Genomic DNA, 25,317 nt, shown 5'->3' with positions numbered 1-25,317 from the left:
TTCTGTTTTATTTTTTAAAGGGTTGCATGAAATTTGTGCACATTTTGGGACACATTTCTCCTAATATGAATACTAAAAAATTAGTATTTATGTTTAATATACACATTCCTTGCAACCAATTTAAAAATGTTCTATACTGTCCACTACCACATAGTCTCAGTATGGTCTTACAACAAAACAAAATAAAGCACAGGATCAATTCTGTACAATAAAACCCCAATCAAAATAACAATCTAAACCTTAAAATACTGGGAAAATAAAAGGTGTTTGGCCTTGCACTGAAAAGAATAACGTGTCGGTGCCAGGAGAACCTCTCTGGGGAGTGCATTCCATAACCAGGGCACCACCGCAGAGAAGGCCGTTCTCCAGGTAGCCACCCTCCCAATCTCCTTCAGGGAGGGCTCCTAGACAAGGATCTCCAACCCAAAGAAGGGCCTCCATCCCAGATCCTAAATTTCCTAACATTTTAGGGATATTTACACTAATATATGTGTATTGGTATGCATCTTTACTTAATATTGTATATTTTTGATTGTGAGAAGTGCATGTTTCAAGGAATGAGTTTGCATATTGAAATAAAAATCAAATAAATTTCTTATGCATCCTTGTTTGCAGCAATGAAGTCTCTGACACTGATTGAACTTCTCTGGTGTCCTATTAAGGTACTCAAGGAACAAAACCAATGTAAAAGTATACGTTTGGTAAGGATTAACACCCCTCCCACACACAGTGTCTGAGGACTTGAAAGAGATTCTCAGAAAACAATTACTTGCCCTTGGGAAATATAAGGATAGGGGCACTAGACAAGGAAGCTGAAAGGAAGGTACAACATAGGCAATAAATGTAAAAAGAGGAACTTGAATGGGGAGAGTAGGAAGGAAAAGGAACTTCACCATGATTAAGAAGATGGGGCATGTCCTATGATGGGTAGTAAAAGAGACTGGTCATGGTACTGGTCATATGGACTGATATGGAAAGACTTGAGGTAAACATGGGGAGATATGGAGTTGAAGAATGAAGGAGCTGAAGTAGAACAATTGAGCTAGGACGAGAAAAGAGAAGGAAGAAGAAAGTTGCCCTGGCCAGATCATATATTTTAACAATTAAAATGATGTTTAAATAAAAAGGTCTTTACCTGGCGCCGAAAAACCAGTAACGACGGTGCCTGGCGGACCTCTTTGGGGAGTGAATTCCATAGGTTGGGCGCCACCGCAGAGAAAGCCCTCCTCCGAGTACTTACTCTCCTAATTTCTTTCATGGAGGGTTCCCGGAGAAGGGTTATTTCTAGAAAGCAGATCTCACTTTTGTTTCTTGAACCTTTCGTGCCCTTCTTTCTTTCAGTACTGTACTGTGCTTTGTTTTGGATGTTAAAGATCCAGAGCCTGGAGACAAATCTTGGGAAGTTATGATCAAGGAGAAAAAAAACATATATCATCTACAGGCATGGTGTCCCTTCCCTTGAGTAGAAAGTAGGTATTCTTAAATCAGTATTAAAGATCAAATAAGTTGGCCAAAATCGTACTGATGCAGAATGATACTACTTGATGAGGCTTTTCAAATAAATAAATACCAAAATAAACCAATATGAAGAGGTTCTCATTGCTTGTGGGTTGATTTATATTAGCACGAACACATCTCAGTCCTTAATGACTTATAATTTGATGGCTCTCAGTTGAATATGTAAACTGTCTTGACTAAAGCTGACATTCATTCAGAGTTGCCATCAAATGATATATTTTGGATCTGCAAAAAATATTAATGGAGCATTCTAAGCTTCTAGCAGAAATGCTCCTCTTCATAGATTCAGCCAGCCAGCCGTTCTTTCTGTCACAGTATGATGCAGTATAGAAAGGCTTTAACTTTGAAAACACATTGTGCATTCTATGCATGTGTTCAGTAAAGACTACAGATGTGGCACATCTACAATATTAGTTGAACTGACTTCTTTGACTTACTCATATGCTAAAAGTTAATCCTGGATTTAAGAATTTTGCTTTACGACTGCTGCCTCTATGTAATATTAAAGTTCCAGCAGCTGGAAGTGGCAGCCAAATGTTCAATTACTCCTGATGACAGACTAAATCTTCTCCCCCACTGTTAGCATATGCAAATATATCAACTCAAAAATGTAAAGCTGGTTCAAATGTAGGATTTGTATTTCAGATAAAATGCTGTAGTTTTCTACTATCAAAAAGTTTTAAAAGTGTGAACAAGGAAATGGTATTGACTATAGATGACTACGAAATAATGAAGGTAAGATTGCACTTCTGCCAGGTAGCCTTGGACTTGAACCCCCAGAGTTAGTAACTGGCTTTCCACTGCCATTGTGATATAGTAGCAGCTGCTCCAAGGAAACAACTGCAGATCCATTCAGAAGCTGTGTTTTGAGTTACCCAAAGCTAACTCAGCTGATCCATGGCCCAGAGAACTCCACTGTATACCACACCAGCTCTGGTTGATGCCCCAGTTATGGAATGCACTCCCCAGAGAGGTGTGCCTGGCACCAACACTTTATTCTTTTCAGCACCAGCCCAAACCCTTTTAATTTTCCCAGTATTTTAAGGTTTAATTGCTATTTTAATTGGAGAATGTAAAGGTGTGATTTTGATTTTATGAATGTCCTGAGACTTTTTGTAATGGAACAGGAAAGGTTTAAATAGATAAATAAAATAACATCACCATCATTGCAAGAATTCCAGGCCCTGTCTGGCTGAGATGGCTAAACAGGGTGGAGGACACAAATGTGACCTGAGAAAGGGGCAAGCCCTTGTTTGTGTGCATCCATCCACACACGCACTGCGAAAAGAGCAGAGCTAAGGCTGCATCACATAAGCCAGCTCCACTCATCTTCAGGCCTCTTTCACTTCCAGGTCCCACACCGATCTCAATGAAAGTTCATTGGCAGGGCAGGAAAGGCACTTTTCCTTAGCCAAAGCTTGCCCCATAGGCAAGTTTTTACACTGCACTTCCTTTGTGAAGGACAACAGTGTTATAGGGACAAGTTGACTGATTCAGCTACATGACAAGGAGATGCCAGAAAATGGCAGATAGAGATGTTGTGACCATACAAGGCACCATTTCAGTGACAGACAAGGCTTGAGGCTGTGGGAAACATTGAAACATGTGCTTTGCCTTTGGCGCTAACCTGCCTCAACTAGCTCTGGGATTCTGGATGGAGTGATACAGGGAGATGTCCTTGAAGGTGTGGTTCAAGAGAAGGGGTAAGTGATGGTCCTTGACTCTCTCCCTGGGTAAGCTCTTTGCTTGCATGGTAGTTTGCTGCAATTACCTGAAGCCTGTTCAGGTATTTGATATCTCTAAATACTGATTCCATGAAAGCACTATCCAGAATTCATGGGTTAACAATACCAGCTGTACCCAATATGCATACCATGCATCAGTGTGAAGGCGACCTATGAAGGTTATGTGTTGTCTGGTCATATCTTACTTATGACAACAGTATGAATACCCCCCACTCAAAATGTCCCCACCTTCACAACCCTGCTCAGCTCTTGCAATCTCAAGGCTGTGTCTTCCTTTATGGAAGCAATCCATTTCATCATTTGTCTTCCTTTTCTTCTCAGATATGATTCAATAGAACTTTTCATTATAGGCCCTCACTGCTATGTCTTTCATCAATATTAGTCACTCCCTTTCGTCCATCCAAGTTTGTCATTTCTAAAGGAAAACACTGTATTTGTTTGGCTAACACATCCCATTGCAGTGCACAGTAGTATGTTCACTCCATGTACTGAGATATTTACCTATTGCATTTCCTGCTTTAGGATTTCAGTTTGCCTTGATACATATTTATCATATTCCATGTTCCAACTGGATGCATTGTTTAGTATCAGTCTTGCCTTTCTCTTCTGTGCACGTCAGCCACTAGCTTCCTTTCACCTCTGGTCTAGCTGCATAATCAGTGACAATGCTATTCGTACTTGTCCTTAGCTTTTTCCCTTAGAGTGCCTTCTAAGCTGGGAGTTTCTTCTTCTGGCCATACCTCTTGTTTCATTTTGGACTGTTTCATTATAGGGTTTCCAAGATAATAAATATTCAGACGTGGTTTACCATTGCCGCCTTCTTGCAGCACTAACCAGAGTTCGCTTGCAAGTCCATGCTCTTGGCTGTACAAGATTCTCCATTAGTGTTGCTTTCTGCTGCTGTATTTGCCTGGTAGCTGCTCTTCAGGAGCTTCTCCTTCTGCATCACTATCAGAGATATCCATCATGTTCTGCTGATACCCCCATTCCTTCTGAAGAGGGTAGATGCATCTTAGTCTGCTGTCTCAGATTTTACCATTCTACCTTGGATAATCCTGCCAGAAAACCAGAGTAGTGAGAGAGTCTCATTGCTCCCATCTTCTGGGACAAGATCAATGCCCCTCACCCAGTTCAGGTGTGCATCCAAGAGGAGGATACTTTAGTAAGTTTAGATAACCAAATGTATAGAGAAATTGTAACTTAATATACATTATTTTAATTAAGGGTGGTTTTTATACTTTTCATTGTACTCCTTGTAATTTTGTTTTCTTTTGGTGCCACAGCAGTTTCACTGATGAAGAAGCAAGCTATATCTCCCCTCAAATTTGAACGGTAGCTTCATTTTTCCGTGGTAGAAGCTGCTTGCCGCAAAAATATCAAAGAGCCGGAGGAATATGCCCCCCACTGTGTGTATAGTTTCTTTGGATTGTGGCTTTTATCAGTACACTTAAATGCTGACTTGAGAGAGCCATTTAAAACCAGCACAAATGAGGAATACACAGCAGGGGGAAATACTGTTTTTCTGATCACGCTGAAGGAGAGGATGACAATAGCGCCATGCAGGCATCCTCTTAAGGGTGTTGTTCAAACACAAGAGTAGAAGGAGTGTGCTCTCTCCTTTCCCTCTGTTGTCACTCTTGGAATCCAGTACTTGTGGAGGATGAATGTCTGAACAAAAGAAACTTCTGCACCTCGGGAGGCTCTGATTTTCTTGGTTCTTAATCATGTGCTGATTGGTTACAGGGAAACCTCCTCTTTAGACAGTTGCCTTCAGAACTATATGGTGATAATGCAGCAATAGAAGGTGGCAGGGAGCAGTTCCTTTCTTCACAAATTATAAGAGGACTGCCCGAATAGAGCTAGAATGTTATATGCATTGTTGCATTGGCAGGAAAAAAACCACTAGACTCAGCATTATTTCACTAATGGTTGCACCAGCAGCAACTGATGAACTCACACAGGCAACACCAAACCCAATGAAGCCATAAGGAGTAGCAGAACTTCTTGGGCATTGCCTTCTGGAATGATTGGCAAAATGCCCTGTGCAAAGGTTTGCACAGTTCCTTATGCAAGGAATCAAAGTCTTGCATTTGATACTTGTCCAAGTCTAAAAATGGGGTTTCCACATTCGGTAGCCCATGTTGGGCTGTGACACATTCATTGATTTGGGAAACTGTCCTAGATATCGCCACAATAGGATGCCATGGGATGTGTGACCAAGGACAACTAACTTGCCTGAAAGACTGAGTAAAATACAGAAATGGGGTCTGAGCCCCAACCTACTAATTAATCCCTTGAACTCATTGCTTTGAACTCCAAAAAGAATCTGTTTCACAACAACTGCAAAAAACACCATGTCTTAATTCTTGTTTTAAAAACTGGGAGAGGTAGGGCACCTTGGTGGATGCCAAGAAAGCTTCCTGGGGAACACTTTGGTTCTCAAGGACACTATGTTGCCTACTCTTGCACTACTAGCATCCATGTATTACTAATGCTTAAGTACTAAGTGGAATTACACTTCTGAATATAGCTGTCTCCATTCGCTTCTGTTGTGCTATGAATGTACAGTACTCTGTAAAGTGAGTCAACAGGATGTAAACATTTCCCATTGAGTCTGTTGGCTTTGCAATCTGCAGAAACCTTGTCTTTCCCCATACCATGAAGCAATGCAATCATCACCATCATCATCATCATCTAGATTCTAGACATTTGGCTGCATTGTTGTTGTTAGTCGCGAAGTCATGTCCGACCCATCGCGACCCCATGGACAACATTCCTCCAGGCCTTCCTGTCCTCCACTGTCCCCCGGAGTCCACTCAAGCTCACGCCAACTGCTTCAGTGACTCCATCTAGCCACCTCATCCTCTGTCATCCCCTTCTTCTTTTGCCATCTATTGTTCCCAGCATTAGACTCTGCTCCAGGGAGTCCTTCCTTCTCATTAGGTGGACAAAGTATTTGAGTTTCATCTTCAGGATCTGGCCTTCTAAAGAGCAGTCAGAGTTGATCTCCTCTAGGACTGACCGGTTTGATCTCCTTGCAGTCCAAGGGAGTTGCAGGAGTTTCTTCCAGCACCACAATTCAAAGGCTTCAGTCCTTTGGTGCTCAGCCTTCCTTATGGTCCAGCTTTCACAACCATACGTTGCAACTGGGAAAACCATACCCTTGACTATACGCACTTTTGCTGGCAGGGTGATGTCTCTGCTTTTTAGTATGCTGTCTAGATCTGCCATAGCTTTCCTCCCCAGGAGCAAGCGTCTTTTAATTTCTTGGCTGCAGTCTCCATCTGCAGTGATCTTGGAGCCCAGGAAAGAAAAGGCTGCACTCTAATATTAGGCATTTACTAATAATAATATTTAGCATTCTATATCACATCTTAAAGTGTTGTAAGCAATGCAAATATATCTCAGTGATCCTCAGAATATCCTGATATGATAGACTAGTATTATTATACCCATGTTGCAGATGGAAGCTGAGGCAATTGCCTAGGACTACCGGCAGACATTTGGGGCTGAAATCAGATTTCATTTAGGGATTTTCCAGCCTTAGCCACTGCATTATATCATCTTGAAATCTTTCTGGTTTAAACCTTACAAGAAGCATTCCAGAACAAGCTCACTTATTGCTTTGCTTACCCAAAAAAAGGCTTTGTTAACTTCTTGAATTGCCATAGGATGACTTCAACCACTGCAGTCGCAAAATTATAGATCACACAGCTAAATTGGTTCCAGAATAATAGCTGTTGCTATGATTTATTTGTTATGATCAGCCAGATAGGAATCAACTGGAGGGGGGTTAATAAAAAAAAGGGTTTGTAGTTTGATAATGGATGTGTCCAGTATTAAATATATCCTACTTTTCTTATACATATAGAAACCCAATTCGGCATGTTTCAGTCAAACTATTTATCAAGCAATGGAATGAAACCCATGTGTGTGGGGTAGATAATGTATCAGAAAGGGATTCTAAACCTATTTAAAACATTGTGAATGCGTACAAAATAGGCAGTGACTATAACAGGATCTGGTCTTCTCATAAATCATTGTCATTCTGCAAAAGCAGCATGAAAGGCTACTGGGTTTTGTTTCTTGGTGCTGTGCTGAAGTTGTTCATGATTTATGCTGTATAGATGCATTCTACAAAATTATGGAGCTCCATCACTTTCTAGAATTTTCCACATATTTGGTGAACTTACTAGGCCCAACTAGTAAGTTACCTTCAGAGGTTTTAGAAGACAAGTTCAAGCATTCCTGGCCTTTGGCCATCTTGGCTGGGATGATAGGAAGTGAAGTTAAACATCTTCAAGTTGGACTAGATGAACTCTAGATCTGATCCAGTCTGACTTTTCTTGTGTCATTATCTGGAGGGCACCAGGTTGGAAAAGGTTATACTATGTCTTTAAAATATACCCACCATTCTTTTATTTTAAGGGGTGTAGGCAAAATCAAATTAAATCAATACTCAAATCAGCATTGTGATTCCTGGTTAATTTATCCATACAAAATCATGCTGTCCCAGAAAAGAAAGAAGACTTTTAAACCTTAGCAGGGACTGTGGCACCACAACAGTTTTAACTGCAGATAAGGAACAATTGCTTTATTGTGCAAGTGTAGAAGGAAAACACTCATCTTTTCCTAGCTAGCATATTTGGTAGAGATCCAAATACCTTTTCTTTTAAGTGACCATTACTGAGAATTCACATGTTCTCAAAATTCATGTAATGCTCTTTAAGGCCTGGGACAGACTCCAGAAGAGCCCTCGACACAGTCCACTTTTCTGACTACAGTGACATCAGTTTTCTGATAATTGAAAATAAATTTAATCCTCAATGCAAGCATCCCTGTAGGGCAAGAGAGAAGAATGGGAGTGCCGAGAGCCAAGTCCACTCATCTTGGCATCGCTGTCTTACTGTCTCTTGGGTTCCCTTGAGGACCATACCACCTCTCCTGCCATGATAGTTTCCTAGCTTCCCTGTCATGGTAGTTTCCCACACATCAATGCAAGTTTCCATGCAGCTTTGCCCTACTGAAACATGTTTCCTGCGGTTAGGTACCAGTGGAACAAAGTTTTGGCTAAAATGCGCTGGTATTTTGATTACTTTTGGTGATTGGGGTTCTGATCCTTTTGTATTCAGCCCACCCACAACTACAATTACTGACATCTTTTCTGAAGTAGAAATTGGCCCTAGGACTGAAAGAGATTATGCTACTGATCAGGTTTTTTTTCATCTAGTTGATGTATTTTATGTATATGGGAAAAGCCTGGCAGACTCTAAAATGGTTTTCTGTCTGTCCTAGCAATTGTTCCATCATGCTATTTCTTCTCTTGTCTCAGGTTTCTGGATCACAACATTACTTCTATTCTCTTGTTCTTTTTCTTTAAACATTCCATCTTCATGGAGAGGAAATTGCTCTGTTAGCTTGGTAACAATTTGGCTTCATTTCTTGTTTAGCTTTAGAGACAGTAACTGTGAAGAAAGGTGTAAATCAAAACAACACAGGCACATTTCCTCGCCGTTTCTTCTCAGGCCTCTCATGTTCTCAGTTCTCTCAGGTTTTCAAGCCCCAACACGAGACAGTGACAGAATAGATTTTAATCTGTTGGTAATTCAGCACCTAACCCTCAAATGCACACTTCCAACTGATGTTAATTTGGAAGTAAAGGTAGCAATATTTAAGTGCTTGTCAACCCATATTTCTGCTTCTTAAAACACACACAGAAAGATGTGCCATAATGAAGATCAGACGACAACCATGCAGCTATGTTTTATGAATGAGCAAAATTAATCTTTTGGAAATCTTTACTGCAGGAAAACATATAAAAGTTGATGAAACTATATGGTAGTGAAAGATATGGCTACTGCCTAACTTTGGGTTATTTCCAGTAAGTTCTTGCAATTTTACCCATATGAAAATCGGTGCTTAGAGCAGTGTTTCCTTTTGCCGGTTTCAAAGATGGACAGATCCAAAGTATTTGAGATCTCACATAGATGATAGTGCTCCCCAAGAGAGAGACAAAGACAGAGAGCATTCTCAAAAGCAGGAATACAAGTGTATTCTCATAGTCAAGGATAACAATAAAGAATCCTTTCAGTGTAGCAAAAGTCAGAAACCAGCTTGGGAGGTGGTTTGACACTTGGATGATAAACAGAGTTGAAGGAGTACTAAAGATAGTATGTAGATTGCAGGGAAGCTGAATGCTTTTCATCTGTCTTAACTGCCAAAGACGGAGAGCTGGTGCCTGAACCGGTGCTTTCCATTTCTGATGAACTGCAACAAACAGTGCTGACAAAAGATGATGTTCTCAGCTTCTTGGCAAATAGAAAGTGCATATATCAAGCCCAGATGGTGTGCATTTTTTAATCTTAAGAAACTCAAATGCAGAATTTGAATCTTCTAACAGAAATATGTAGCATGTCTCATATCAGCCTCTGCACTAGAGGACTGGAGAATGGCCAATGTAAGACCAATTTTTAAACAGGGATGCTGGGACAATCAAGGATGTCACAGGCTGGTTAGCTTAACATCTGTTCCAGATAAAGTACTTGAAAGCACATTAAAAAACAAATTAGAACATTCAACTTGGTTTCCACAAAGATGGGTCCTTTCTCACTATCTTTTTAACTTTGAGAGTGTCAGGAAACTTGTGAAGAGTGGTGATCTGGTAGAACTTGTTTACTTGGACTTACTTGCCAAAGGGTTTTCACAAAGTCCCTCACCAAATGTTCCTGAGCAAATTTAGCAGTCATGGAATACAAGGGGAAGTCCTACTATGGAACAGTAACTGACTAAAGAACAGGAAACAGAGGAGGAATAAATGGTAAATTCTCCCAGTAAAGGGATGTAAAGGTTGGAGTCCCACCTTATTCTGCAATTAGGGGTCAGCAGTGAAGTAGCTGCATTTGCCGAAAACACCAAATTATTTAGGGCTTTTAATACAAAACAGGAGTGAGACGTGAGAAGATCCAAAAGGCTCTCTCCAGACTTAAAAGAATGGACCTCAAAATGGCAAATATGATTAAATGTAAGGAAGGTACAAAAGAAAATCCCAACTTTGAGTTTGAGCTGATGGGATCCAAAGTAGCAATGACCGAGATCTTGGGGTTCTGAGGAAAGCTCAGTAAAAATGTCAACTGAACCCAGTGAAAATGTCAAGTGGCTGTTGTAAAAAAGGAAAACTCCTTGTTTGTAGGAAATAAATTGAAAGAAACCTGCCAATATCATACATACTTGACACAAATTTATGGTGCTACCACACATAGAATATAGTGTCAATTTCTGGTTACTACCCCTCAAAAGATATTGAAAAATTGCAAGAACAAATGACAAAAATGATCAAGGATCAGAACACTGGTCCTACTAGGCTACATGATACCTCCAGTATCAGAGGCAGTATGCCTAAGTACAGCAGTTGCTGGGTAACATGGGTGGAAGGGTGAAGTTGCTCTCATGTGCTGCTTGTGGGTTTCCTGTGGGTGGATTGTTGGCCCCAGTATGAACAAAATCCTGCTCTAAACAAATCCTTGCTATGATCCAGGATAGCTCTTCTGATACCCTTTATCTGCAAGCTGCATCGTAGCTCTATTGTGAAAATTCTTCTCTCATGCCTTCCTCTACAAGCATTTTAACTAGATATTGATCATCTTAAAGACACACATTGTCTTCTGCGATAATTGCCTAGGAAATTTGTCAAAAGTGCAGAACTTTGTCAAAAGCTCTTTGGAAGTACTGAGTGTAGAATATTTTCTGGCAATCCTTGTCTACACATTTGCTGACGTGCTAAAATTATTTAACTAAGATGATTAGTGTGATTCATTTGTGAATAGAACTGCTGATGATCAAAGCCATAATTTTTACTACATATGTTTTATTTGATCAGTAGGTAAGTCAATGAAAACAAAGTAGCTTTTGATGTGGGATGCTCACAACCATGTGGTATTTCTTATTCTGAAACAGTTTCAAGAATGTCGTAGAACTGCAGGTGAGTGTATGGAAAAGAGTTTGACAGCCCCTCCTTCCCACCCAGCCAACTTGCATAATCTTAAACAGCATCAACCTGTCTGTTTTAGTCATTCTTGCATGAGGTGCTTTTCGCAAGTACTGCTGCCACTGTTGAAAGAAATGCTATGATGATAGATGGCATCTAGAGTGTGGGCAAATGCACTGATACAAGGAATTAATAATGGAAGAGGTTTTCATGGAGGGGAAAATCCCTGTAATGATGGCAACATATCTGTGTTCTGCTTCAAGGGGAGAAATACTTTGCTAAAAATCTGATTGCTTAAAAGTAAATGTAGGAATGCGAAGTCCATGGATAATAAGAGACTGACAGAGAAAAGAAGCATATGCTTTTGCTTGAGTATGGGGTAGCCATTTGGCAAGTCCAGATGCCTGTTTCTTCCAAATATCATCACAGTTCTAAAAGGATTCAAAGTAGACTTCATAACATAAATGTTTGCATAAAAATAGCACTCTCTCAGCAAGCCTGTTTCATGATGCAAAGTAATTACGTGATTCAAGCTCCTGTAGGCTGAGAAACTTGCAATAAAACTTCTTCAGAAATATTGGAACTTACTTTATCGAAACCAATTTTAGATTTGTTGTGCTTTAAACACCCGGATTTTAACTCGAGTGTTTCCTCATGTTTTGATCCATCTACTAAGTACAAGCACTCTTTTGTGTTGCAATGCTTTGGGATTTCCCTGGTTTATATTACTTGAAGATAATTAAGCCTAAAAATCAACTGCTGGCTCCTAAGTTCATTGATCTCCAAGGTGCATTATACCTTCATTGGGAACATTGTTTCTCCATACCTTCCTCTTCAAGGATTCTAACTAGATATTGATCAAGTTAAAGACACACATAAACACAGAGTCCTCTTTTCTGATGACTGCTAAGTTTACCCAGGAGACATTGGGAAGCAACTTTTTCAGACACTGTTTAGAAGTATTGAGTGCAGAATATCTTCTGGCAATCCTTCTCAACACATTTGTTGACATGCTAAATATATTCTAAATGTGGCATTTCCTTTTGCAGAAGCCATCTTGATGCTTCTTCCTCTTCTATTATTTATGCATTCAAGTTTAAACAATAGTATATGCCAGCCTATTTATAGTTATTTAATTCCTAGTTACATTTATTGTCCACTTGTTCCTCTAAAGAGCCTAAGGTGGTATACACGATCCTCTCATGATCTTCAGAAGAACCCTGTGCAATAGGAGAGTCTGTGACTGGTCTGGAGTCATCCAATGAGCTTCTTGAATAAATAGAGATTTGAATCCAGGTCTCCCCATCTTATTCCAATACTCTATCCAGTGAACCACACTGATACTGGTTTTCATTGTCTTAAGAAGGCAATGTTTAATGATCAGCTGAAATTCAGTAGCAACATAAAATAAGAAGCCATGATGTTTATCAATGCAGCCTGATTGGTGGTAAGATACAGGTATTTATTGTTAACTGATGTTTCCATACTGAAGTTTGCCCTATGCCTGACTGGTCCTGCCTCCGCTTTTAAATGCGACATACACCTATTTGTGACTGAAGCTATTGTTTTATATCAAAACATTCCATATTTTAAGATGCTGATGTTTTAGTATTTAAAATGTTAAATTTTATGTTTTTTAATAAAAAGTTTTTAAAAGATTTTACATTTTAAAACTAAAAAATTGGAAGCAGGTTTGCTGGGGGGGGGCGGTGTTTGTTTTGCTTAAAGTACTGTATTATACACATTGCATTGCCTGCATATCAGTGGATGCATGCAAAGTAGATACAATAAAAGGCCATAAAAACATGCTTTGATAAAAGCTATAAAAACATGAAATGGCAACTGAAGTAATTAAAAACTAAAATAACCAATAAAACATAATGGCCCTAGTATAAGGAAAGACCAGCAAAAGTGGGTGGTACTTCAGGAAAGGGCTTTCTGAAGACCTACAAGGAAAATTCTTTGCAGGTCCATGTCTCGTCTAAGATTCTTAAGATTAGGAATATTTGAATATACTTTTTCAATGTATTCTCTTGGGGTTCCATCAAATATTAGCCCTTTCTAGCATAAAGAACGGGAGTTAATGCTCATAGAATCATAGAATAGTATAGTTGGAGGGGCCATGCAGGCCATAGGGTCTGTTGCAAAGCACCTATTTACACCATCCCACTCAGATGGTGGGTCCAATTTCTTGTATATAAACTTTTGTATACAATCCTTGGTATTTTTTCTTCTTTTTTATAAGGATTGTTTTACTCTTAATGGTAAAAGTAGGAACCAGCTCTCAAACGAAATTAATACGAGCTGTTTCTAAGCATGTCATCTGTTTATTCTGTTTCTCTTAACTGTCTCATTTGAAAGGTATATATTGTAATGAAAATAAATTCTTCCAAGGTTTTTTTTATTACATTTTTCTTATAGGATCGTGCATTTGTGTGTGTGGAGGTGTATGTATAAACCAGGGGTCTCAAGCCCAACTGACCTGGGGGCCGCTGGAAGTAGAGTCTGGGTGAGGCTGGGCCGCATCAAGGATTCCCCCACCGCGGTGGTGGTGGGCCGCTCATCCCGCAGCCGGCCCGGGCGCCGCCGGTGCTTTGAAGGCCGCAGGGCCCTTCCCCCGTGCCCCGCCCGTCCCGGCAATTGGCCCCTGGGCCGCGAGTTTGAGACCCTTGGTATAAACAGTTCTCTCCTACAAGATGACACATAACTGCCTAGAAATGACCTTTCTAGGAGGAAATGATAGCTGGGTGTATAAGACTGTTGTCTTACCCATCCCATAGAGTATGACTTAAGGTTTCTGACATATGGCAACTATTAAAGATGTGAAGGCCTGTAAAAGGGGGGGGGCAGCCCCCTCCAAAAAAAAAATCAACCAGAAAACACAATCGCCATTTCTATAAAAAATCAAGGATTTTTGAAAAGGGGAAAGAGGAATAAAACAACCTGCTCTGCTGACCTTCCCCATTTCTGAACTAAGCAGTTCCACTCATTTCAAGCCCTGCTACATAAGCATCTGTTCTTGTGGGTGGCACTCTGCTTTGGTCTTAGCAGAGCTATTACCGTTCTTTTCTCTTTTTTCGTAGGAGCATTAAGCAGTCAGCTTAGACAGAGAATGAGAGAGAGAATGGAATCAAATAAATTCACATTAAGCAACATGGAATAGTCATGGGTGATCTTTGTCATGTTTAAATTGTATTGCTTGCATAGTTGGGGAAAGTAGCTAATAAATTACTTCAAAACTGTTGGATATTTTTCAGGAGTGCTTTTGCTAGTTCATCATGTTGTGTGAAAACCCAAGTCAGACTGAGCCAGACTATTGATTATGTGTTAAACTACCCTCAGATTAAATGAACACCTACAGATGATTCCTGCCAACAATTACTCCAGGTGAATGGAGAAATCTAGTATTAACAGCACACAGTAATTTGGCATGGCTTAACTCAGTCATAAGGATAACAGCAAAACCACCAGTGGAATCAAATGAGTTCAAATTCCTAAGAATCCAAGTCAGAGATTTTACAGCAAACCAGCTTTTTCCAAGCTACACAGGACCATTTCTTTAAATGGGCTGTGTTTTTATGCAAATGTGGTCATAGAAAAATAAAATGCTTCAACACTAAATGTGCATTTCTTCCATAAAATGTGCTTTACCTACCTACCTATCTGTGAGAGAAAGATTTGCATATTTGGGGGAGATTTTGTGCATTTTTGGAGTGCAAATTTGTGCAAGTGTGAATTTATGCAAATGTATTTGTGCACAATCTGATTCCGTCAATAAGCAGACAAAGGATTGAAAGGCACCATACAGAATGGATTTTACTCTGTCTGTACATGCATACTGAATCATAGAGCAACCGCAACAAGAGGTTGCAAAAGACACATAGTGTGAGTTAATCTGTTCTGCTGCTATGGATTGGTTGAGCCTCATTGATTTCAAGGCTACTTTTTATGGGCAGATATAAAATGCTATATAGTAAATTTCTCTAGTAAATATACATTTGCATTAGTGGCTGGGATACGAATAGAACTAGAAAATATTGCTTAAGAGCTGCAGTTTTTCCATGAGCCATGCTATATGTGAGATCCTACCTGGTGTAACAGGCAAACTAAACAAGCAAATAAAATTGTGCACTTAAAAAATGAAGAATGGATGGATGAGTGGAAGGAAGGAAGGAAGGGAGAAAAACTAGAAAAAAGAGAGTAATCAAGGCCCCTAGCCTTTAATAAATGAATGAATGAATGAATGAATGAATGAATGAATATGCTTTTACCAGATACCAGCAGCAGTTCCTTCAAATTGTCCAAGAATGTAGATTCAGCTTCTAGGCTGTGAAAAGTGAAGCAACCATGGCACTATGACAGCTAAATTTTTGTCTGAGTGGCTGTACTTTTTTTCACATACTTCAGAAGTCAAGTCAAGTACATAGGAAAAAGAAACCATGTAACTCCAGCCCATATTTAACCAAGCCCTGTGAATCTTCCTAAGGCAATTTCATGGCCTGAGACAGTTTTGCTACACTGCCAGCTAGTTCCCAGACCCATGTGCTTTTGTTTAGTAAGACTCTAGAAATAAAATTTGACAAATTACTTACTTCCAGCTTCCTATGTTTTCAAACCAAATTGCATTCCCTTTTCAAGTTTTTATTGAGCTCAGTGTGAGAACTAAGTCACGTCCAGAACTTCAGTTAAAAGAGGATTTAAATATAAAGCTCTCATGATGCATGTGCAGAAATTCACTTTACCAGATTCATTCTGGATAAGAGAAGAGTTTTCAGGGTGTTAAAGCTTCCCTTGTACTGCAGCCCAGCATCATAACCTACCGAGACTTGACTTTCATTGTCAAAGAATTTGAGACTTAGCAACATTGTTCATAAATGATGTTGCATTTCACAATTTTAATATCTGTTCAGATTTAGGTGGACTTGAACACATTTGTAGACTTTAAGATGGCAGACCCCCAAGCTGTCTAATTTAATGGGGATCCTGATGAACCCCTTCCTGGGATACCTAGTTGCTGTTTTCCCATACTCTGATCTCTCTACTGCTTCCCTTTTCCTGCCATCCTCTCCACATTCTAGCTAACCATCCTGTTGAACTGCAATGGCCCAGAGGTCTTTTGGCATGCAACCACTCTTGCTATCTGGGCCCATGCTGAAATTTCACTGTCTTCATTGAACACTGAATTTTATGGTGAGATAAATCCAAGGCTTGATAGGTGAGCTAGACACTTACCCTGAGCAATGAGCTGAGCTACCAGCTTGTGTCTGCAAAGGTGTGTTTTCGTGTATTGTCTGATCTGAGCTAAGTTGACAAGCTAAGGTGAGCTTATTGTCAGGTGAGCTAAGTTGACAGTAAGTGTTGGGAGTAAGAAGGATGGGGCCTCGGGCAATCATTCCCACTGACTGCTGACTGCATTCCAGACACTGATTCAGAATTGGAAAATGAAACCTGTTTCAGTGAGACTGGGAGGATAGGCTAGGGAAAGTTGCTGAGATACAGGAGAAAGAGAAGGTGATTATCTCAAGGGCAGACATTTAGCAGAGCTAGGCATTTCCTGAGAATGAACAAAATGTTCAGCTAGTGGGGCGGGGGGATCTCTGAGGATGAGGAATTCTCAGACATAGACCAGGTCACCCCGCTCCAAGCCCAAGGCAAGGTGTCAGCAAAGATAGGGGGCCCAATTGAATGAGCAGCAGGCAGAGAGGAGGTGTGCCCACCTTCACAGAGGGCATGGGGCACAGCATGTTCATAAGGAGACCTCAGTAGATTGGGTTCAACAAACTGTTCTGTGCATGCTCAGAGGTGCATTCTGGGTGATTTGTAATTGGAAACAATAAAGAACGCTGTGCAAGGAAAAGAGTCTGTAGCTTTGAGTGCTCAAAAGAGGAACCTTGGCTCGTGACAGTAAGTGATTTGAGATCCCTCTGCCAGTTAGTTCTACAGCTGGCTTAACTTTTAACTAGAAAATTAAAACCAGTATGTTCTCCATCTTTCCCTCTTGCACACACACAAACACATGTGCACATGCACACTCTTCCATTTAAAGGATATTCTAGATTCAATCAGCAGAGCATGACTGTACTCCTGTGAAACATTACCAAGCACTATAGGCATTAGGGATATTAAAAGCACCTTGTCAGCATCCAATGACAGTATCCAGTTTGTCAACCTGCTAATGAAAATTGTTGCATTAGAGTAATATGCCTCTAATGAAACATTCATAGCATTTGCTGGTGCAACAGGTTTCCCGAGAAAATCCATTGCACCAGCAAATATCACTGACATTGCACTAGAAGATCAAGATATCAATATCATTCTCTCCCTCACTCTCTCCCTCTCTCCCTCTCTCTCACACACACATATTTTTGGATGCTGATTTGCATAAAACATGCAAAATGCCATGATATATCCAATTTCCCTAAAGTTACACAAATTACTCAAATGATACTCTCTGCGAAAATTTCTTTAGCGTCTGTTGTGTTGTTCTGTTGTGTTCTGTTTTGTATTAAATAAAACTAGGTCCATCTTGCAGATAGAAATCTGTGAGTCAGCTCAACTCACAGTGTAGAAAGCCAGCACCAGTGGAGGGATGGCAAACCAGAATCTAGGGAACCAAATTATGAAAATCTGTTTGCTTTGCACCCCACTGTCAGATTCCTCACACATCCCTAGTTTACTCATCTGCTTAAACTGAAGTCAGCATTATACAATCGATGCCTGGCAAAGAGAGCTAATAGACATCGAGTTAAATAGTAATGCTCTGCTTCCACCTGTACTTGTTCAACCCAGTGTGTGTGTGTTTGGAAGTGAGGGAGAATATATTTGATATTTAGATTCTTTTATTTGCATACATGGCTTCAGGGTGCTACTCATTTCATTTTTATCAGCTCGCCTCTGGTGGTGCTGTCAATTCACAGTAATGGACTTTTACAATCCAGTCTTCAGCCTGAGGAGGTCAGATGCTTCTGTGCCATTTCTCAAATAAATGGGAAGATGCTGCTGTGGGCTGACATATTTCTAAAATTGTGCTCTGTTTTGACTGCATCTTACAAATGGTTCCCACAACCTCCCAATCACCCCATTGGGAGTGAAAGAGGAAAGAATCACCAGGCTGCTTCACTAGAGAATCCTACTTCACATGAATATTTGACCTACATCTTGGAATCAAAGACTGTAAAATGGGATTCCCTGCTTAGTTTTAATTAGAAATACTTGCTATCTGGATAGAATAATTAAGTGAATGTACTTTTGAGCAGCCGACTTGATGTAGACTGATTTTTAGTTTAATCAAAGGTTTTACTGAGAGCCTTTCCTAACACTCATGAATCTCTCCTGCCAAGACCCCATTGAAGAAACATAGAAACAGAGCGAGTCAGAAGGGGCCTCCTGGGCCATCTAGTCTGACCGCCGGCACTAACCGGCTCCACTCACGACATGCCCACCATGTGCACGTCCAGCCTGTCCTTGAACACCCACACCGATGGGGCCTCAACGACTTCTTGTGGAAGCCCAATCCACACCCTCGGGGTCCTGACTGTCAGGAAGTGCTTCCTGGCATCCAAATGGTACCTTGGCTCCCTGAGCTTTGCTCCGTTGGAGCACATCCTGCCTTCCTCTGCAGGGGAGAACAGGTCTCTACCCATCTCCATGTGACATCCCCTCACATACCTGTATGTCACCAACATAGCCCCTCTGAGTCTCCTCTTCTCCAGGCTGAAGAGACCCAGTTCCCTCAGTCTCGCCTCATATGGCTTCCCCTGCAAACCGGCCACCAACCTTGTGGCCCTACGCTGCACTGACAAGTAATGTCCAGCAAAGGTCTGGAAAGGAGGGACCAAGATTCTGTCAGGCTCCCTGATGTGCATTAAAACCAGTTCTGGAACATCCAAATCTCTAACTGGAGGAGGGCTTAGAATGGCCAGATGCAAGTCCACCCTTGTCAGCATATTCAAGTTCATAGCAACTTTTTGTGTTAGACATTTCTGCATTCCTGTTTCCTCACCAGCACTCTCTTACCAGAGTATAAATTGCCTTTTTTGCCCCTTTCCTTTACTAAAACATTCTGTCATCTTTCTGTCTGCCTTGTAGTATGTTGTGAGCTGACAGGTGAGAAGCCAAACAGGGAGAAGTCAGAGAAAGGACCAATTAAGAGTGGACATTAGGGGAAGTCCCCTTGGAATACAAATAGCAGCTTTTGAGGAACAACACATCACAAGAGACTACAGGCAATTGTTAGGGAGGAAAAAAGTTAAAATTCCCCTCCTACAAAATTCCTCTTCTTCAGGCTGCTCCACAGTTGCTATTTATATAATAGAAAACTGCATTCATGCCATTAAGAGAATGTCTGCTTGGCCCTCAAAGAGAGGTCTCCAAACTGCATTAAAAATATTGAGCGTAGAGGTTGACCCCTGATTCAACCCAAGTACCATCAGAATTGGAAGACTCTGTACAGCATTCTTCATAGGGTGCAAGAGACGTTTCCAGGGCTTGATCTCATGGCTGGCTTGGAGTGATCGTTAAGCTGAAAGGAACACATGTTCTCTGATCCCTTCCTCCCACCATTGAAGAATGCGTAGCAGATTAAAAGATCATCCATTGTGTAAGTTTGGAGATTCTGAGGATCACTCACGGAACATGTGCTTTCTGATGGCCACTTCCCTCACAAAGCCACTCATCCTTTTCCATGTGTTCTTGTTTCTACAAGGTGTTGTCTGAAGGGTCTTTTCTTTCTTTTTAACGTTAGAGTACATGTAGCATCTGCATGACAGTCCATTTACTTGTCTCTAGTACAACTGAAGGGTTGAACAACCCTCATGGGATTAAAGCATATTCATCTTTTCATGATATATAAATCAGGCCCTCCCCCTGCTGCAAAATAAATTACATAGCTCAAAATACTTGCAGGGGGAGGGGGGACAAAACATGGCATGTTCATGTTAAGGATATTTATTTGCCTTTCAGTGTTGTATGTGTGTTTATTTTATTTTTCTCTTGTGTCATCAAATCCCTGTAAACAGCCATCATTTAATACAAAATGGGAAATAGCTCATTTTGGCAATCAGTGCTGTCAACTCCATGAGAAGCGCAATGCAGTGTTGCGAATGAAATGGTTCCTATATAAAATATCCTGAAGATGGGTTCTATAAACTTCAATTTGCTCTTTCATTAAGAGGAAGCAGACTCAAACTTACCTTGGTAAAAACAAATAATGTCTACTATACACTGGGTAAAATCTGTAGCTTGACACTGATTGTGGGAAATAATTTTATGAAAGAGAATGTGATTCTCCTTTCATAGACAAACTCTATCCCCAACTTCACCCAGGGAAGGACACCCATGCACACTAAAGACTGGTCAATAATCTATCATGTTTTGAATATAAAACTTTATTCAGGGAAACTCTTAAGCACAATCAATTTCTCCAAGCCCAGAAAAACCACCATGGGAGAAGGGCATTAGAGTAGCTATTGGGGGTAAGTGCACATGGCATTCCAATGTGTGATCACTGAGCCTTGAGGATAAACTCAATTTTAAGTATGAAGTAATAGGCATGAGTACTGGAATGAGAAAAGAAATTATAGTTTTAAAAGCAGTAGTGTAACCTCTTTTGGCATCATTATCACTCTGGAGTAAGTACAGTCTGGTTACTATTTGCACAACTGGGCTATTTCCCTAACCTGAACACAGGTTAACTGTACTTCAGATGTTGCAAAAGAGGACAAGTTATCAGTATTAATCAGGATGCAAAACATTGTCTGGCAGTGCCGAGTGGTCAGAGCTCAGGAACACCAAAATGGCACTCCCACTATAAACAAGAGTGTTCTTTTGCTCCTCAGAACAGGTTCCCTGGGTGCCCTTGATGAATTTAACTTGTCATCTGGTGAGGTTTGTGGAGTGTAGTTTTAATAAGTAAAGATGACATCATTATTCATCATGCTGTCAACAAGCTTCTGCTGTGATCACTTGTACAGTAGTGCCTTAGGGATGAACATGAAGTGAAGTTCCCTCTACAGAATGGTTCTGTTCTTTGGAGTAAGACTGCTCAGGAAAATTCAGTGTTTAATCAAAAGTGCTTGTCTCTCAGCAAGTGTAAAGAGAGCAGTTGCCAGTCAGATAAACCAGTAGTTCATGGGCAGGCAGCTTGTAGGCCAGAATATCTGGAGGGTTCACCTGGCTCTTCTAGCTAGGGCTGATGGGCAGCTTCCTGTTTTCCTATAGATACCAGCATGCCTTCTATTTGGGATGTACATTAAGGATATTCTACATGGGCCCTTCCTACTTTCTCACATCAGTACTTGTACATTTAACTGGAAATGGAGGAACTGAGGCAAAGCAGTTATGTTTGTAGGCTCAAAACAGGAGTCCTGCAATAAATACTTTGTCGGTTGTTTAATCACAACTGCCTGCAGTGGGTGCATATGCTGGGTTGTGGAGCTGGGTACTATTGCAAGCATTTGTGAACTGAAAGGGACTGGATATCACCACCTGTCCAGCCATATCACCTTCAAAAGTAGAATGTTGGCATTCGCTTTCATTGCATCAGTATTAGTGATCATAGAGTGAGAAGTTTTTGCCTTATCCATGTTTGGCAAGCAGTGTTCCTAACAGAATGCATTTTACATGTTAGTTTAATTGAAGATGAACACATTTTGTATGCAACTTTTGATCAGAGAACTCCACTGCAACATTCAGAGGGGTGTGAATTTGAATGGTGGCTGTAGTTTGGTCTGTGTACTGGTCTGAGATTGTGAAATTCAGCAAGTACACTTTATACTGTAAACAGAACAAATGCGTCCCTCATCCCTAGAGCCTGTAACAAAAATATCCTTGGCAGAGCATAAGACTTAGCTGGGATTAAGTAGACTAGCAGTGGCATCTGCTAACTCAGCTCTGGCATAAAGAGCCACCTAGACTGTGCTTAGTAGCAGTGTGGAATCTGCCTGGGAAAGTGAACGACCATGGGACATTCATTGGGGAAAAGTAACACATTGCAGAATAGCCCTTAATCTTTTCCCATTTGTGCTGGTGGCTGGGTTTATGTAGATGCTTCATAAAATGAAACAGGGAGACATACTGAAGGCCTGGATTCCGAGTTCTTGGGGCAATAAGCATAGCGTAGCTGCTCTTCATTGCCTCACAGTACCACAAACACCTGCATCAAGCAGCTTGAGGTGATTTATCATCACAGAAGGACCCACTTTCAGTGGGTAATAGACGGGAACAAGTTAAAATGTGTGTGAAACAAGATGCTGTATGCTGTCATTACCCAGAAATTGTGCAAATGACACACGAGGGAATTCAGATGTAAATGATGCATGGGAATTCCTTGTGCATTGGCCTTTGTAAGCACTTTTATTCAAATAAGAACTAGTGTCTAATTTATAAATCAAACTTTCAGCATTTCTATTAGGATGAGGACCTAAATCTAGCTGGATGCATGGAACTCAATTAATATCCTGTTTCAATTGGCAACATGTTTCCCATGCATAATTTTAGCAAATGCTATTACTAGTGAGTCATAAATTTGCATTGCTACTGCTGTGTACTTACCAGAAAGCATAAAATGCATCGCCCTTGGAGCTCCATATCCTTTACAGCTGATTTTCAATGAAAAAGTTCATATATTTCATTTTTTAAAATAAGTTTGGACAGAGATTTCTAGGTTCTGCATGCTTCAGTGTGAAAATTAATAGATCGCCACCATCTCCCCTACCACCAAAATTCTTCCAAGAGAGATGTTCTAGATTTTCTTTCTCAAGGAAAATATTGAATATCCACTTCCTCAAGAACCATTGTTTTCACTACAGAAAAAGCAACCAACCAAGCTTTGATGTTTTGATTTTTTTTTTAAATCTAAGACCTGGGATGGGGGGAAAATGTCACTCATGCAATGTGGTAGCTGTCAAAAAATCACTTTCCCTTGATTAGGCACCATGTAGCAGCGATAATGTGTGAAAGTGTTGACAGCACACGTCAGCGAAATCATATCGTTACTACCACTGAAAGTAGAACTTCTCCAGGTCTGCTATTATGAATCTTCTTCCCTCGAAATGGTTTAGTGATGTGGTTGCTGACACTGAAGAAGAACTTAGAATTTCTTTTGCCGTTTAGGGAAGCTTAAGTAAATGTCAACGGATGTGAAAAGAAGCTCTGTAACAGCCTTTCCCAACTGGTCCCCTCTAGATATTTTGGAATATTCATTTATTTATTAGGGTATTTCTATCCGGTCCACTACAGTTCATCATTGGATGGCTTACAGTATACAACACCTAATAAATATATCATAATGACACACGACTGAGGATAAAAACAGTTCCCAGCATCCCTGGCATTGCTGGCTGGGCTGATAGGAGCTGTTCTCTAAATCATCAAGAATGCATTGAGTTATTCTACGTTATAAGAATAACTCCCAGTATTTCCTAGCCAGTTATGCTATGTTGGCTGAACAATGTAAGCGTCACAGGACTATCTCCTGTTTACACATGCATAGGATTGCTCCCTGGGGCAGTTTACTGTGGCGCAGAGACAGAGTGGGAAACTCCTTCTGACATTCTTAAATTCTACAGATGCCTTCAATTCTGTGAAGGCAAAAGACCACTATAAGATTAGAATTAATTTTAACAAATTCTTAATTATTTTCAGGCATTCTTCTCAAAGAATAAATTATTTCAACTATTGTGCAGAACAGAGTCATTAATAGTGCTCAAGTGAATGTGCAATCAACAGATACAGAGCTCTCATTCTGTATATCACATGGTATTTCAATTTTTTTCTTGTTTGTACAACTGTGATGTGTTTGCAGCACCTCAGGATACCATGTGAGTGACTTGCCTGTTACCATTTCCAAAAGTTCCTCTTTTCTGTTTTTCCAAAGAGTTCTTTCTTCCCCACCTGGCCCATTTCTTTTAACCTGAAGGTGCATGACTGATAAGAGACTCTGAGAATTCTGATGTAGCAGGAAGTTTGCTTGTTTGCTTGTTTTTGAATGGAAGGCTTTGTTCCATTCTGAAAAGGTTCCACAGTAACCCAAGTGGGTTAGGCAGATTGTCAGAGTGTAAAGAGGCCAACAGGGAAAAAGAAATCTTCTGAAAGATGTTCAGAAAGAAAGCTAAACCATTCTTTTTCCACTGAGCATGCTCACTCTGTTTCATACTCTGTTGAATAGTCTGACTATTACTAAAGTTTCCCTTGCGGTGGTTTTTAAAAACAAGCAAGCCCCCAACATTTATTAATATTCTTATTGTCCAGGTTCTTCTCAGTGGTTGATTTTATGGACCATCTGTTTCAGCTGTTTCACATAAAATGGCCTATTAAGCTTCTGTATAATAATGGCCCATTATGCTTCTACCTTGTTTATATAAAAGACTTCCTTACCTTTTTATACTGTGATGGTTCAGAGGTAGCATCCAAGTAACACCAGATGTAATTAGTTTGGGCTCCACTGTTTCCCTAGTTCATGTGTACAATACATATCCTTGAGCTCCTGGAGACCATGTCATTTATTCTGCTTAGAACGATGGCTTGTTAAGCTGCCTATTATACATACCCCTCTGTTCCTTAGTCCTCTGTCAATTATGTAGCTTCCCATTTAAAGTTCCTTTGACTTACTATGCAGCCCTTCCTGCCTGATATAGAACAGTGGGCCTTTCCTTTAGCTGCTACTTATTAAAAGCTCCTAAGCTGCACAGCTCCACTCTTGTTAGACAGCTGGCTCCCCAACTATTCATAAGAAAGTGCTCCTACAGAGAGAATTTCTAGAAGACTTTTTGCCTTCTTCTCCCAAAGGGTATGATGGTCCAGCTTTGTTCCTTGTCCAGTATGAAAATTGGCTGTACAAACAAGCTATGGATTGTTCGTGACAGAAGGCCCTATGAGATCTATTGCATGTTATAGTTATATAATTAAATAAATTAATAGCAAAGTGTTGTCTTTATGCATTTTCAATAGAGCACAGAAATCCCCTACCTCCTGCTTTTTCACATAAAAGGAGGCTGTTTGTTTATGATAAATCATGAAAAGTTATCCTTCTTTCTTTCCCTTTCTCTCATCTAGACTCACTCTTTCTAGCCC

At 40.4% G+C, this 25,317-nt stretch overlaps 1 protein-coding gene across 1 annotated transcript in view; it reads left to right on the top strand.

Moving 5' to 3' along the window:
• LUZP2 (leucine zipper protein 2) overlaps positions 1 to 25,317 on the top strand; it is a 196,988-nt gene that overhangs the window by 64,144 nt on the left and 107,527 nt on the right. The gene's annotated exons all lie outside the window — the stretch shown is intronic.

This window comes from Varanus komodoensis, unplaced genomic scaffold (genome assembly GCF_004798865.1).
Source record: "Varanus komodoensis strain SLA01 unplaced genomic scaffold, ASM479886v1 scaffold16, whole genome shotgun sequence".
NCBI lineage: Eukaryota > Metazoa > Chordata > Lepidosauria > Squamata > Varanidae > Varanus > Varanus komodoensis.
This window is presented reverse-complemented; position numbering and strand designations above follow the sequence as displayed.